This window comes from Peromyscus maniculatus, chromosome X (assembly GCF_049852395.1).
Source record: "Peromyscus maniculatus bairdii isolate BWxNUB_F1_BW_parent chromosome X, HU_Pman_BW_mat_3.1, whole genome shotgun sequence".
Classification (NCBI taxonomy): Eukaryota; Metazoa; Chordata; class Mammalia; order Rodentia; family Cricetidae; genus Peromyscus; species Peromyscus maniculatus.
The window spans coordinates 63,803,536-63,818,674 of record NC_134875.1 but is presented as its reverse complement, the minus strand read 5'-3'; the positions used below and the strand labels follow the sequence as shown (position 1 = coordinate 63,818,674).

The window sequence follows — 15,139 nt, the reverse complement described above, 5'->3', positions numbered from 1 at the left end:
GAAAAAGAAATGGAAGGGAAAAACAGAATCCTCGTTATGGAATGAGCTGTGAAGATCATTATATTGCTGGGGAGTCTGCATGCAAAATGGCCAGCCTTCAAAGTCCAACACTTGGTGGGCTGTTACCAGAAAGTGTCAGACAGCTCTGCGGGGTAGGGGCTGTGATAAGGAGGAGACATGGCCCCGCACTTGCCATGTTGAAGGGAGGAAAAACTGAAAAAGCAAAGCGAGAGTCTGCACAGAATGCACAAGTCGGGGAGAGATATAGGAATGCAGAGGTGCCCTCCTCTGCCTGCCGCTGCCAAAGATGCATCAACAGATCCTGTCCGAGTGCTCAGCTGGCTTTGCAGAGACCTGGAAGAAAGTACGGCAGGGTTCCAGGACTCGAGGTTCAAGCATGGAGAGTCATCAGTTATGGAGGAAGTGCCCGTCCCGGGAGACCAACGCAAAGGTTTCTGTGCCGACTATTACAATACCGCCCACAAGGGCAGTCCAGGGAGATTGCATTTCAAGATGACTCACAAGGAGATCCCTTCCCAAGGCCCCTGTGTCCTAGCTGGTAATGGGAATTCCATAGATGAAGTTTCCTTCTATGCCAACCGCCTCACAAACTTAGTGATAGCCATGGCCCAGAAGGAGATCAATGAGAAGATCCATGGCTCTGAAAACAAATGTATCCATCAGTCGTTGTTTATGGGGGGTGAGCCCACGCCCCACAAAAGCTTGAGTATAGTGTAGCCTCTGAGCTGGTGAATGAGACCGTCTCTGCGTGTTCCAAGTACATCACTGGTGACAAAGCTCCAGGCTCTGGAGACAGAGCCTTGGGGTCAGGACAGAGCCCTAGTCTAAGATACAAAAGCACTTTGAAGATGAAGGAGAGCACCAAGGATGGCAAGTGTCCAGATGACAAGCCTGGTTCTAAGAAGTCTTTCTTCTATAAGGAAGTATTTGAATCTCGGAATGCAGGGGATGCCAAGGACAGTAGAAGGTCCTTTCCTGGAGAAAGAAAGATATTCAGGGGCCAGGACAGAACTGATGACTTTACAAGCTCTGTCAGTCAAGGGATAATGACCTATGCCAACAATGTGGTATCTGACATGATGGTATCCATCATGAAAATCTTGAGGATCCAGGTGAAAGACACAACCATTGCCACTCTTCTGATGAAGAAGGTATTGATCAAGCATGCAAAAGAGGTTGTCTCTGATCTTATCGACTCGTTCATGAAAAACCTCCACAATGTCACAGGGAGCCTAATGACTGACACTGACTTTGTCGAAGCCGTGAAATGAAGCATTTTTCTCATGGAAGCCAAAAGGCCACAGATATCATGGATGCCATGATGGGTAAGCTGTACAGTGTGATGTTTGCCAAGAAATTCCCTGAGAGCAGGAAAGCCAGGGACAAGTCTGAGAGCTATTCCCATATCTCCATAAAATCACGAGGTGGTGACCCTAGGCAACCAAACCTGAACTTTGCGATGAAATCAGAATCAAAACTGAGAGAATGTTTGATTGCTGCATGCAAACCAGAGAAAGACAAGATATGTGCTGAAACTCTGGGCAAGCACATTACTAAGGAGGGACTGAGCATGTGGCACAAAACTCATCAAAAAGACAATTGTAAATCTCCTGGCCTTGATCGTGCCGCAAAGCAGGGTGCCCCTCATCAGCAAGAGGTTTCCTTTGAGTCTTCAGACTCTTGTGACTTAAGCTCTCCTCCACAGCAGCCAGAGACTTTTGAAAATTTTATGTGTGAATCAGACTCCTGGGCCAAGGACCTGATTGTGTCAGCCCTGCTTCTGGTTCAGTACCACCTGGCCCAGGGAGGAAGAATGGATGCTCAGAGCTTCCTGGAAGCTGCTGCCAGCACCAACTTGCCCGCCAACAAGCAGCCTGTAGTTCACGATGAGTCCAGACTTAAGTCTCCCCCTAAGATATGTGACCAAGAACAAACAGAAAAGAAGTATATGATGAGTGTCATCTTCAACTTTATCCGGAACTTACTCAGTGAGACCATCTTCAAGGGTAACCGAAGTGAATCCAAGGGGCAGAATGTTAAGGAAGAAGAAATCAATATGTGCAAAAGGCCTGTGACCCCTCCTGCCCCGAAATTCTGTGAGGATGAGGAGTCTGGTGGTGCCTTTTCTGGACTAACCAAGATGGTCGCCAACCAGCTAGATGGCTGCATGAATGGGCAGATGGTGGAACAGCTCAAGGACTCTGTGATGAAGTTATGCCTCATTATTGCCAAATCTTGTGACTATCCCTTGGCAGAGCTGGGAGATGAAAAGTGTGGGGATGCCAGCAGGCCAAATTCTGCCTTCCCAGATAACTTATATGAATGCTGCTTACCAGTCAAGGGCACAGGGACAGCTGAAACCCTCCTACAGACTGCCTACCAAGCCATCTACAACCAACTGAGAGGTTTGTCAGGACAGCCGCCTGAGGGATTCGAGATACCCAAGGTCATCGTCAGCAACCACAATCTGGCTGACACTGTTCAGAACAAGCAGCTGCAAGTTGTCCTACAGTGGGTAGCTGCCTCAGAGCTCAATGTCCCTATTTTGTACTTTGCTGGTGATGATGAAGGAATCCAGGAGAAGCTGCTTCAACTCTCAGCCACTGCTGTGGAGAAAGGCCACAGCGTCGGGGAGGTTCTGCAGTTGGTGCTGAGGTATGAGAAGGAGCGACAGCTAGATGAGGCAGTGGGAAATGTCCCGCGACTACAGCTGTTGGACTGGCTGATGGAAAACCTGTGATTGGGGCCCACCTGGTGTTGCAGCAGTGGGCCATGTCCCCACTCCGTGTCACACAGAGCCCTAAAGTTCTCTTCACACTACCCACACCAGATGCACCATCGAACGCTACTCCCTGGATTTTGAAAATTTTCTTGTCCATGCGAGCAAGGACATAAATTAAAAGATTACAATTAAAGGGCAAACAAAAAAATTATTTAGTGACAGGGTATGAATAAGAATGACCCTCATAGGCACATATATTTGAGTACTTAGGGAGTGGCACTATTTGAAAGATTAGAAGGTATAGCCTTGTTGGAGTAAGTGTGTTCTTGTTGGAGGAAGTATCACTGGCGATGGATTTTGAGTTCTCAAAATGTCCATTCTCTGACCAGAATCTCTCTCCTCTATCTACCCGTGGATCCTCCCAGCTACTGCACCAGCAACATGTTTGCCTGTGTGCTACCATGTTCCCTGCCATAATGAGAATGGACTAAATCTCTGAAACTGTAAGCAAGCCCCAAATAAATGCTTTCTTTTATAAAAGTTGTCATGGTTCTGCTATCTTTTCATAGTAATAGAATACTGACTAAGGCACAGAGTCTTATTAGGAGGCTTAAATTGGCTTGGAAGTTGTAATTCTCCTGATTTAGCCTGCGGAATACTGGGATTACAAGTGTGTTATTTTTCCCATTTGGAACCGAATGGCCATAAGTAGAGTAAGAAATTATCTTCTCCATGAAAATGTCATTTATTAACAAACTCATTAACAATTACCATCTCTCATTTTAAATGCATTCTTAAAAATACTTTTGTGAATAAATAATCTCAAAACTATTTTCCCTTGACATTCCTATTCTGTTTATTTTCTGATTCTGTGTGTAGTTGGAATTTTCTTTGGGCCACCAACCAGCTCCCAAATTAAGAAATGGAGATTTATTATTGATTATGAATTCTCAACCTTAATTTAGGACTGTCACACTAGCTCTTTTGACTTGATTTAAACTGTTGCTATCCATCTACATTTTGCCTTGGGGCTTTCTACATTTCTTTCATTCTGTATATCCTAATTTTCTTGTGTTCTGTCTCTGGTGAACTGGCTCCTGGCATCTTCCTGGCATCTCTTTTTCTTTCTCCCCCAAGCCTAAATTCTTCCTCCTACTTACTCCCCCAGCCAATAAGTCTCACCTATACTTCCTCCCTCACTATTGGCTGCTCAGCTTTTTATTAGACCAATCAGGTGCCTTAGGTAGTCAAGGTAAAGTCAAATTAAAGGAGCAATATATATTTACATAATTAAACAAATATTATGTAACACTGTGGAATATTTAAGATAAAATTTCATATGTATTCTGCTCTGGTAGAGTTTGCCATGTGAGGCACTAACTGAAGGGGAAAATGGCACATGACGCAAAAAAGCTTACCTCAGCCAAAGCCCTTATCATTAATAGGTGTTTAAGTAATACATTGCTTAAATTCATAGCTATTATAAAATTCTAAACGTAGAGGATTTTTGTGATGAGTCTGTGTTCTCAGAGTAGTACCTGAAGAGATGGCTTAGCAGTTAACAGAACTTTCTATTCAGTCACAAGGACTGGAATTTGGATCACAGCACCCATATACCAAGCTGGACATTCTCTGTAGGCCTGTAACTCCAGCTCAAAGGGAGATAGAGGCAGGGCTATTGTTGGAGTATAGCTTCCTATCTTCTAAAACAAACAAACAAACAAACAAATAAGCAAACGAAAACCAGGATCTGTGGCTTCAGGAGAGACACCTCCCACCCCTGCCTGTTTCTCAATGGAATGTGGGAAGAATAATAGAGAAGGATACACAATACCTTCTTTAGGCACCTTCACAAATGTGCACATACACTTACACAAAGACACACACATACAAAAAACAAACAAACAAACAAACAAAAACATATTTATCTACAAAAACTTTTTTGAAAAAGAAAGAAAACAAGACAAGGAGTCTCAATTATATCTTTTTTAAAATAAACAGTTCACTGCTAAAACACTTTATCATGCCTTACCAATTTCTGTCATTGTAAGAATAAATATCATTTATATTTTACATTAATTTTAAATGCATCAAGTCACAGAATAAAATCAGACTGTTTATTCAGTTTATGATGCCCTGAATAAAAAATGGAATGGAACACAGTTATTAATGTTTTTTCTGTTTAATGACAGTTAACATTTTATATTAGTCGAATAATTTAAGGTATAAAGGAAAACATATTCTTAGAAGGTTGACATTATGTTACATTAAGGGTTTTATCTATAGTTTCCAACTTGAGGAGTTCTAGAAAAGATACTCAAATAAATTGTCCTAAAGAAATATCATTCTGGCATTGGAGAGATTGCATAGTGGTTAGGAGCAATGGCCAGAGCTCCTCTTCCAGGGAAGACATTTTATTCTCAACACCCTCATGGCAGCTTGAAATTATCTGTGACTCCAGTTTTATGGGATCATATGCAAGCACTGGACATGTAAGCTATCCACACACATACATGCAGGCAAAACACCCATACACATAAAATTAAATTAAATTTAAAAAGGAATACCATTCATCACATTCTCCACCTCCTGAAAAGAATGTAATGGTTACTACTAAAATATTTTTCTTTTTCTTTTTGAACATTTTTTTCACTTATTTTTGCATATATTTCCTTGTTATAGGTATAGTACCAGGGTTGAATATGCCATAGTACATGCGAGAGTTTATGGGACAATTTTTAGACATCAGATCTCTCCTGCCACCATGTGGGTTCTTACCAGAACTCAGGTCACAGGCATGTTTACTTGCTGACCCAACTTTCAAGCCCTAGGAGAGGAAGATGAAATAATATATTTGAATTTAGGAGGGAATATTTGCAAACCATATTTATGGTAGCATTGATCATTGTTTTGGGGAAGATGAAAAAATATTTTTTAAAATAAGGCAAGAGTGGGATTAGTAATAGTTGTTCTAAAGAAAAAAGTCGTTCATAGAGACTATCCTCTGTATTTCATATTACCTCATTTTGCAGATAATGAAATAAGCTTCGTCGAGTTATGTCACTAACTAATCCTGACTACAATGTATATAGTCCACATATTTAGGTGTTATTTTTGTTTTGTTGTATTACTGTTTCTTGATTTTAGTTAAAGTGATAATTAAAATATTTTTATTGTCTAGTTTTTAGTCTATTTTGTATGTAGTAAATACATGTAGACTTCTTAAAATTGTATTATTTTCATATATCCTAAAAACTCATATCATTTGAAATTTATCAGAACTGCAACCTCGTTAATATATATTCTATAATTTTAAATCAAACCAATTTGTGTAGATCAATTACTAAATGGATTATAGACTAATTTCTAAATAATCTTATTAAATAAGAAACACAGAGCCAAATATAGGGGTGAAAGCCTTAGAAATCAGGGAAATAGAGACACCAGCTAGCCTTAACTTACCCCACCACCATAGTTTTCCAAGAGAGCTACTTCCTGTCTAACTTGCACCTTTATTGCCTTCCTGTTCTGCCCTCTGATTGGCTTTTAGCCCAGCTACCTCACTTCCTTGTCATTGCCTGTCTGTATAGACCTCCAGGTCTCTATGGTTGATACTAGGATTAAAGGCGTGTGTCACCATGCTTGGCTGTTTCCTAGTATGTCCTTAAACACACAGAGACCCTGACTGCCATGTGATTAGATTAAGGGCATGTGCTACCACTGCCTGAATTCTATGTTTAACTAAAAATGGCTGGCTATGTCCTTTGATCTCGAGGCAGACTTTATTTATTAACATACAAATAAAATATCATCACATTTCAGCACAAATAAAATATCACCACAAACTTGAGACTTTTGAATTTAAAAATCTTAAGATTCTAAGGCATGTAAACACACTGTGATGTTTACGGCAGTGTAAACCATTGGTTTACTTTGCTAAAGAGATTTATACTAAAAGGTATTTCTTTGCTACAACTTTAAAAACTTATTCCATTATCAGTAGGATGTTTCTTCATACTTGTGAGCATTGATAATGCTATGACTGATTTTAAGTACATCTGTGTGTGTCAAAAGAAGTCATGGTAATTTTGACATACTAATGATAACCACAAAGATAAGCTAATCTTTTACTGGGTGTGTAAAACTGCTATCATTATGTTGTGCTTTCAAAGAGTCCTTAAAGGACTATTTCACTATGTTTTGAAATTATATTTTTATTTAGCAAATGCTGTCTTAAACTATTTAATTGTATTGCGTGACTTCAAATTTTATGTGGACTTCTATCCCACCACAACTATCCTTCCCATAGTCTCATTCCCATTATATCATTTCTGGCATTATGAAATTGAAACCTTTATGTTTTCCTATATATTTGCTCTCTGCTTTTGCCACATAAGGGATATTATTTAGGTTTACTTACTTAATATCTAACTTAACTACATTCTACTCTTTTCATATTTATGTTTTAGCCATCCTAATCGAAAAGTTGTTAGTGACCCAATACAGATATTATCATGCTTGAACTTCATGAATATAATTATTTTTCAACTTCCAGATGCAGGCTTTATAGTCAAGAGCCAAGAATTTTCAGGGAGAAAGGAAACTCTATAAGATTCTATCAAAGGACTCATCTACATCTAAGTTCAGAAAGAATTTGACCCGAATTTCTGACAGGGCTGTGTCTAATGAGCATTGAAACAATTTCACTAACAGAAACAGGATATAAAAAAAATTCTTCATCATATTAAAAATATTGTAGGTATTTTATAGGTTAATTGACAGTTTTAGTATCCTTGCATATCATTATCATTTACAAAGAATAATTTAACAAAATAATAATAAAATGAATAACACCTTGATATGTAGTGGGAGAACTAATACAAAATTAGCAAATATGCAAAATAATTGTTCAAGAAGCTTTAATGAAGTAACCAATGGATTTAAGAATGGCATTAAAAACTCATCAGTAATAAAATCAAACAGTTTTCTTCTATTGCTCTACCATCTAACTCTTATTTTAGGCATTGACATTCAGCATGCCATCTTAAAATTAAATTCATAAAATGAAGAATAAAAAACCTTAAAATAGTAGTGATAAATATTAGAGACTGTATCTATTTTAAATAAAATTATTACTTCACTTATGCTTACTTTTATTAAAGTAATATTTTCTAATAGCAATAATACTTATCTTAACATTTTAGTAATTTCAATAAAAAGTCTTTTTTTCAAATTGGTAATGTCATTTATGAATGCATTAATAGAATCAATTGAATTGTGAATGGTTACTAATATTAGAAAATATTCAATGTTTAAATTAGTATATTAATGATTTGGTAGTTGTAATGAAAATATATTGGTAAAGAGAATGTCTCTTATAAAGATTCATATACCTACATATTATATATGTGTATATACATGTATATAAGCATATATATATAAGTACATGCTATATTTTAACTCTAAAATGATAAATATGTTCTTAAGTGAGGCAAATTTATTCATTATAGTTTCATAAGAAAATGGTTTCATCTTCAGTGTCTTCCACACACAATAGGACTAAAGCACATACGAACTCACAGAGACTGTGGGAGCACATACAAAACTTTCACTATTTCAAGCCAGATGGGGTCCCAACATTGAAAAGGGAAAATATACATGGAAACTATCTTCATTTGAGACCCACTAGCAAAGAACAAAACAGTTTTCTCCAATGGAGTGTCAATGATTATGTCAACCATTTTCATGGGCAGGCTTTAAGCTCAGGTACAGTTGGCCAAAACAAAATTATGTCAATGTTATACCGCTATTTTTGTGGATTGTTTGTTTTGTTTTGCTATGTTTGGGCTCTTTTTTTATTTTAAATATTGGTCTTTAGTCTGTGTTTTCTTTTGTAATTTTCTGTGGCTTTTTTGTTTTTGTTTCTTCTTTTTTTGATAAGAGAGAGAAATGAATATAAAATTGGTTGGCATGGAAGTTGGAAAGATCTCGGGGAGGAGAAAACATGATCAAAATGCTTTCTATGAAAAGTATTTGAAAATAATAATAAAAATAAAATTATTTCCTCTTAATAACAATGAAAAATAGGTATGAATTTTAAAAATTGCCCACAAACCATCATTGCAAAGAACTCTCAAGTTCTTAGAATAGCAAGAAAAGACATTTTATCTCAATTTTGCACATATATTTTTGACTCATAAGGTTAATCCCAGTGAACAAGCTTAAAGGCCATTACCCAAATGCTTTGGTAAAATTAAGCAAGCTTTATTTTCTGTTGGGTATCTCTCTAATGCAAAAAAATAGCATCAAACACAGGAGAGGGTCGGGTTTATATAGTCCAAAATACTGCAAAACTAGGGGTTTTTAAAGGTCTGGGTGATTCCCAGAGTTTTGGTTACACAGGCCTAGGCTGAACATTTCAAAATTGTTTGGTGGAACATCTTATCAGGATACATTCAAATGTGAGTAAAACTCCACAGGGTGGGGAACATGTTGAATTTCAGAAACAGATTAAGGCACTGCCCACTTGAATTTTGAAGCAAAAAATGAAGTTATTCTGACCTTGTAAGAAAATGGTTTCCATTCTTAAGTCAGGCTGATCCATCAATAGTAAGGACAAAGACATCTCCCCAAAGGTATGTGATAGCCAATTTTGGTAGTCAGCTTTACACACTTGGGTAGAGGGAACCTCAGTTGAAAAATTGATTCTATCAGACTGTTATGTAGTCCTGTCTATTGGGCACTGACTAATGATTGATGTATGAAAAGACTTGAGCTCTTATCTTGGTTTCTCTTGATGATGGACTGACTACAAATAAACAGTTTCCTCTCCAAGACAGTCTTGGTCAGTATGTAAACACAGCAACCAAAACAACCTAAAACTATGAACTTTGTTACTTTCTCAAATGCTGTTTTCAAGTTTTATTTGTTTGTTTTATTTTTATTTTTAAATACTTTATTAATTCTTTGAGAATTACATACTGTTGTTAATTGCTTTGGCTCTGTTGGGAGACCCACCACCCAGCTCCCAAATAAATACACACAGAAATGAATTCTTACTTATGAATGTCCACTCTTAGCTTGACTTGTTGCTAGCTAGCCTTTGTTAACCTAAAATTCTTCCACCATCTTTTGCCTCAGGACTTTCCCCATTCTCATACTTCTGTAAATCTAACTCTTATTCTGTGGCTTCTTGGGTGACTGGGTGGCTGGCCCTTGATGTCCTTCTCCTTCTCTGGTTATTTATAGATCTTTCTCTCTCCCAAATTTCTCCTATGTATTCTGTCTGCCAGTCACACTCATCCTTTCTCCTGCTTTGCCATTGGCCATTCATCTTTTTATTAGACCATCAGGTGTTTTAGACAGGCATAGCTTCACAGAGTTAAACAAATGCAACATAAACAAAAGTAACACACCTTAAGCTATGTAGTGAGTTAGAGATCAGCCCAAGATACATGCAATATTGTCTCAAAAACAAGCACAGTGTGGACTGCTCTGTAACAAAGGCTTATTTCACAAGAGACCATATGTCCCTTTGTGTTAGTTAGGCATCAGATATGCTACTAAATACCTCTATCACTGATCTCCATCCATAGTTGCTTCAGAAGATCTCATGGTGACCCATGTCAAGGGCATCACCTCTTCTTGTTCTTATTTAGATAAATTTTTATGCTATGTATCCCTGACTGGCCTTGAAGTTGTGAAGTTGCTCATGACTCAGCTTCCAAGGTGCTGGATTCACAATGATAAACCACTGTTTTCAGTTATGTAACACGAATTGCTAAATGGTCTTATTAATAAAAAACCCAGAACCAGATATTGGGGTAAAAGCTGAAAGATCAGAGAGGAAGAACATCAAGCCACTAGTTCTGCTGAAAGAATGAGCTCCTCTCTTCAACCTGCCTTATCACTTCCTCTTTCTGCCTAACTCTATCACTTCCTGTCCATCTGTATAGACCTTTAGACCTCTGTGGATAACTAGTGGCTTGCTACTCCTTCTGATTTTCAGGAAAGCTTTATTGGGGTACACAATAGATCACCACACAGTTATTTTGCTACTTTGGAAGTTTTGTGTGTTTTAAGACAGTGTAGTTGAAAGTTTTCCTGTGTCCCATATAGAATTACACCTCAGGACTGGAAAGAATTAGTTTCATTGCTTTTTCATGATTTTCTTCCAGGACTTTATTATTTTCTTCTAATTTGTTTGCCCTTTCCTGTAGTTGTTTATAGCGTTCTTCCCATTTTTTTGTATTTCCTCTACACAAGCCTCTACCTTCTTCATGATGTTACTCATAAGGCTGTTTACTTCTGCTTCTTCTAATTTTTGAAGTTCAGGTCTAGATGTTGGAGGCGGGCTAGGTTCTGGTGATGCTGTATTGCTCTTCATTTTGTTGTATGTACTTCTGCCTTGACATCTGCCCATCTCCTTGTGGTTTGTTCTTGGTCTTATCAGTGCACTCGGTTCAGACTGAGCTGACAGATTCAGGAAGTCTCTCTCTCTTGTCCAGATGTCAGCTCTCTTGTCCAAATGGGAACTGCGGGGCAGGATGGAAGCTCTTATCTAGATGGGAAGTGTGGGGCAGGATGGAAGCATTTGTCTAGACAGGAAGTCCGGGGTAGGATGGGCGCTCTTGTCCAGAAGGGAAGTCCAGGTCAGGATGTGAGCTCTCTCTGGTGCAGAAGGGAAGTTCAGGGCAGGATGGGAGCTCTTGTCCAGAAGGGAAGTCAGGGCAGGATGGGAGCTCTTGTCCAGAAGGGAAGTCAGGGCAGGATGGGAGCTGGGGGCCGGTCTCTAAGTCTCAGGAATCGGCTGGGGTCTCGGGCAGATGGGCCTGGGGGCAGGGTGTGGAGATTGCAGAGTCTGCCAGGGGTCTGGGAGAAGGGGAGCCTTCCTGGTGAGACTAGAAGGGAACCTGCCTGGTGACCAGAACCTGGGGCCAAGTTGGGCAGGTCTTCCCAGAGTGGCTGGTGCCCAGGGATGGGGTCCGGGCTGAGCCAGGACCCTCACCTCTGGTCCTCAAGGGAAGTCCGGTGCAGGATGGGAGCTGGGGGCCGGTCTCTCGGGAAGGGAAAAATTATCCGGAGAGTAATGACCAGATTTTCAGCAGTCTCCCATACATTTGCTTAATTTCTTGAGGTTCCATTTAAATTACTTTCTTTTAAATCTTTTAAATCACAATACTGTGATTTTAAATCTACCTACTGTGACAGGAGAATGGGGATTGCATGTAAGCATCAATATTAACATAGGGAAGAAGTCAGTGTGCATGGGAAGCCTGGAAGCCCTTCTTTCCCCAGGCTTTATCTAATGATGACCTGTATAGGGCTAAAAACACCTTCTGACCAGATGCTTGGGGAGCTTGAACTAGCTCAATTCTATTTCTAAAGTGTTTTTTTTTTTTTAATTTTTTGGTTTTTCGAGACAGGGTTTCTCTGTGTAGTTTTGTGCCTTTCCTGGAACTTGCTTTGGAAACCAGGCTGGCCTCGAACTCACAGAGATCCACCTGGCTCTCCCTCCTGAGTGCTGGGATTAAAGGCATGCGAAACCACTGCCTGGCAATTCCATTTCTAAAGTATTTTTCTTAAGAAGATATCCATATTTCTAACCATGTGTCTCTTTGCTTTGGGGTAATTTGCCCTCTGAACTAAGACAGCAATGTTAAAAGACATGAGTTTTTTTCCATCTCCCTGCTCCTGGAAATTGCCAAAAGTTTCTGCTTGCCTGTACTGTTCATTTTCTCCCAAATGCTAAAAAATATTGTCCTAGAACCTCTGTCTGAGTCCTTTCAGAAATTCTTTGGATAATAACACCAAAAACTCAAAAAGGGTACCTTGATGTTTCTAATTAACATGTGGCAATCAAAGAAAAAAAAAAACTTGCCCAACATAAGGAAACATGTACATATATAGATAGAAGAAGAATACAGAATTCTAACTAGAAAAGACCAAAAAAAGCAACAAAGAGCAGTAAAATTAATCTTCCATAGGGAAGAGCACACCAATTGCTTATTCAGTAACAAATGGTCAACCCCGCAAACATATCTACACATAACATTATATTATATAATATTATGTTATATTATATAACAATTAATGACAAAAATAATGATGAATTTGAAGAAATAGAGGAGGGTTATATGGAAAAATTTGGAGGGTAAAAGAGGAATAGGGAAGTGATGTAATTATAATTTCTAAAAATGAAATAATTAAAACAAAGAAATACCCCACTGCATATGAGGGGTTTTGTAGTTAGCTTGACTCCTTAGCATGTGTTGGGTGAGAAACTGTAAGGGAGATAATTCAGTCTTTGACCCTTAGAATGCAGAGCTCTTCAGACATTGGATTTTTGGTGTATCTTGTTTTGTAAATAATTTGTGCCTCTTTATTTTAAGAAAAAAACTCTAAAAATCCTAATTATACAGAACAAAGAAAATTCATTGAAAGGTGTAAGAGGAAAAAAAACCCACACATTGCTTATAAAGGAAAATCAATCAAAATGATGCATAAGTTTTCAATTGAAAATCTGAAAGCCAGAAAAGCCTGGAGTAATACACTCCCAAGTGCTAAAAGAACATGGCCACCGTCCTAGACTACTAAACCAAACAAAACTGCCATTGCTGAAGAATAAAGATAAACTTTCCATGATACAAAGATACTAAAAGAATTCTTGTCCATCAAAGCAGTCCTACAGGGAATAATGAACAAAATAAATTGGACTGAATAGCCTAGCTCATGAGATCAGTCCATGAATCTTCTTTGTAAGCATAAGCAAGAGACTTTAAGAAGAAAAAAAAAGATGCATAATTATTAAAACACAAAGTACATCTAAGAACACATAAACCCCTCAAAACAACAAATTTCTGCAAACCACACAAAAACTTCACTGATCATTAAATGTACTGGCCTCAGCACTCCAATCAAAGGACACATGCTATGTAAACAGGTTAAGAAAAAAAATCCATCTACCTGTTTTCTAAACTAAACTTAGCTTGAAAGATAGGCAGGATCATAAACTGAAAGGATAGAATCCCAATTAAATCGGATCAAGAAACAAACAGGCATTGTCACTCTAATATCTGATACAATATGCTTCAAACCAAAATTGATCTGAAGATAAAAGAAGAGCATTACATTCTAATCAAGGGCTTAATCAGGAAATTATCATTATACTATATATGCACCTGTAATTCAAATCTTAAAATGTTTTATTAATAAAAAACCCAGAGCCAGATATTGGGTTAAAAGCTGAAGGATCAGAGGAATAGAAGAACCCACAGCCAACACCTTTCCAATTCCTGAGCTGATTCTGTTTCCACGAATCCTCAGACTGAAAGCCTCTGAGTCCTCACCTCTGAGAGTTTCATATGAACTGCTCCTTAGTTCCTGTCTCCTCACGCCTCATATATGGTTCTCCACCCAGCCATGTCATTTCCTGGGATTAAAGGCATGTGTGCTTCCTAAGCAAAGGTATGAGATCACAAGTGCTGGGATTAAAGGCATGTGCCACCACTGCCTGACTCTGTTCCTAGTATGACCTTGAACTCACAGAAATCCATATGGATCTTTACCTCCCAAATGATAGAATTAATTCTGTGCCACCACTGTCTGGCCTCTATGTCTAATCTAGTGGCTGGCTCTGTCCTCTGATCCCCAGATAAGTTCTTTGGATTACATAATATATTGGGGTACACAATATATCACCACATGCACCAAACTCTGAAGCATGAACTTTCATAAAAATCATACTAATGGCATTAAAGACACATATTAACACAAATCCAATAAGAGTAGGTGACTTCATATTCTTATTAAGGTTACTATTATTAGGATGAAACATCACGACCAAAAGCAAGCTGAAGAGGAAAGAGTTTCTCTGGCTTACCATTCCACTTTAGAGACCATCATCAAAGGAAGTCAGGACAGCACCTCAAGCAAGGCAGGAACCTGGTGTCAGGTGCTAATGCATAGATCATACAGGAGAGCTGATTATTGGTTCGTTCCTCATGGCTTGCACATGGCTGCTTCCTTATAGAACTCAGAACCCTTATATCACCACAGTAGACCAGGCTCTCCCACATCACTCACTAATTAAGAAAATGCCATAACAGATTTGCTTACAGATCAGTCTTATGGAAAAATTTTCTTAGTTGAGGATCCTCCCCTCAGATGACTTTTGTAGCTGAAGTTTTCCTGTATCCCACCCAGTCTGCAGCAGCTCAGACCCACGTAAACACACAGAGGCTTATATGACTTCAAACTATTTGGCCATTAGCTCAGGCCTATCTGACTAGCTCTTACACTTAAACTCAGCACATTTCTGTTAATCCATATGTTGCCACGTGTTCCATGGCTTTACCTGTGTGTCATTACATGCTGCTGCTTGGATGGCAGAAGGGT

The 15,139-nt window shown here is 38.6% G+C and overlaps 1 pseudogene; it reads left to right on the top strand.

Moving 5' to 3' along the window:
• The first annotated feature begins 243 nt into the window (after positions 1 to 243).
• Positions 244 to 2,951, top strand: LOC102909514 (A-kinase anchor protein 3 pseudogene; annotated as a pseudogene).
• The last annotated feature ends 12,188 nt before the right edge of the window (positions 2,952 to 15,139 follow it).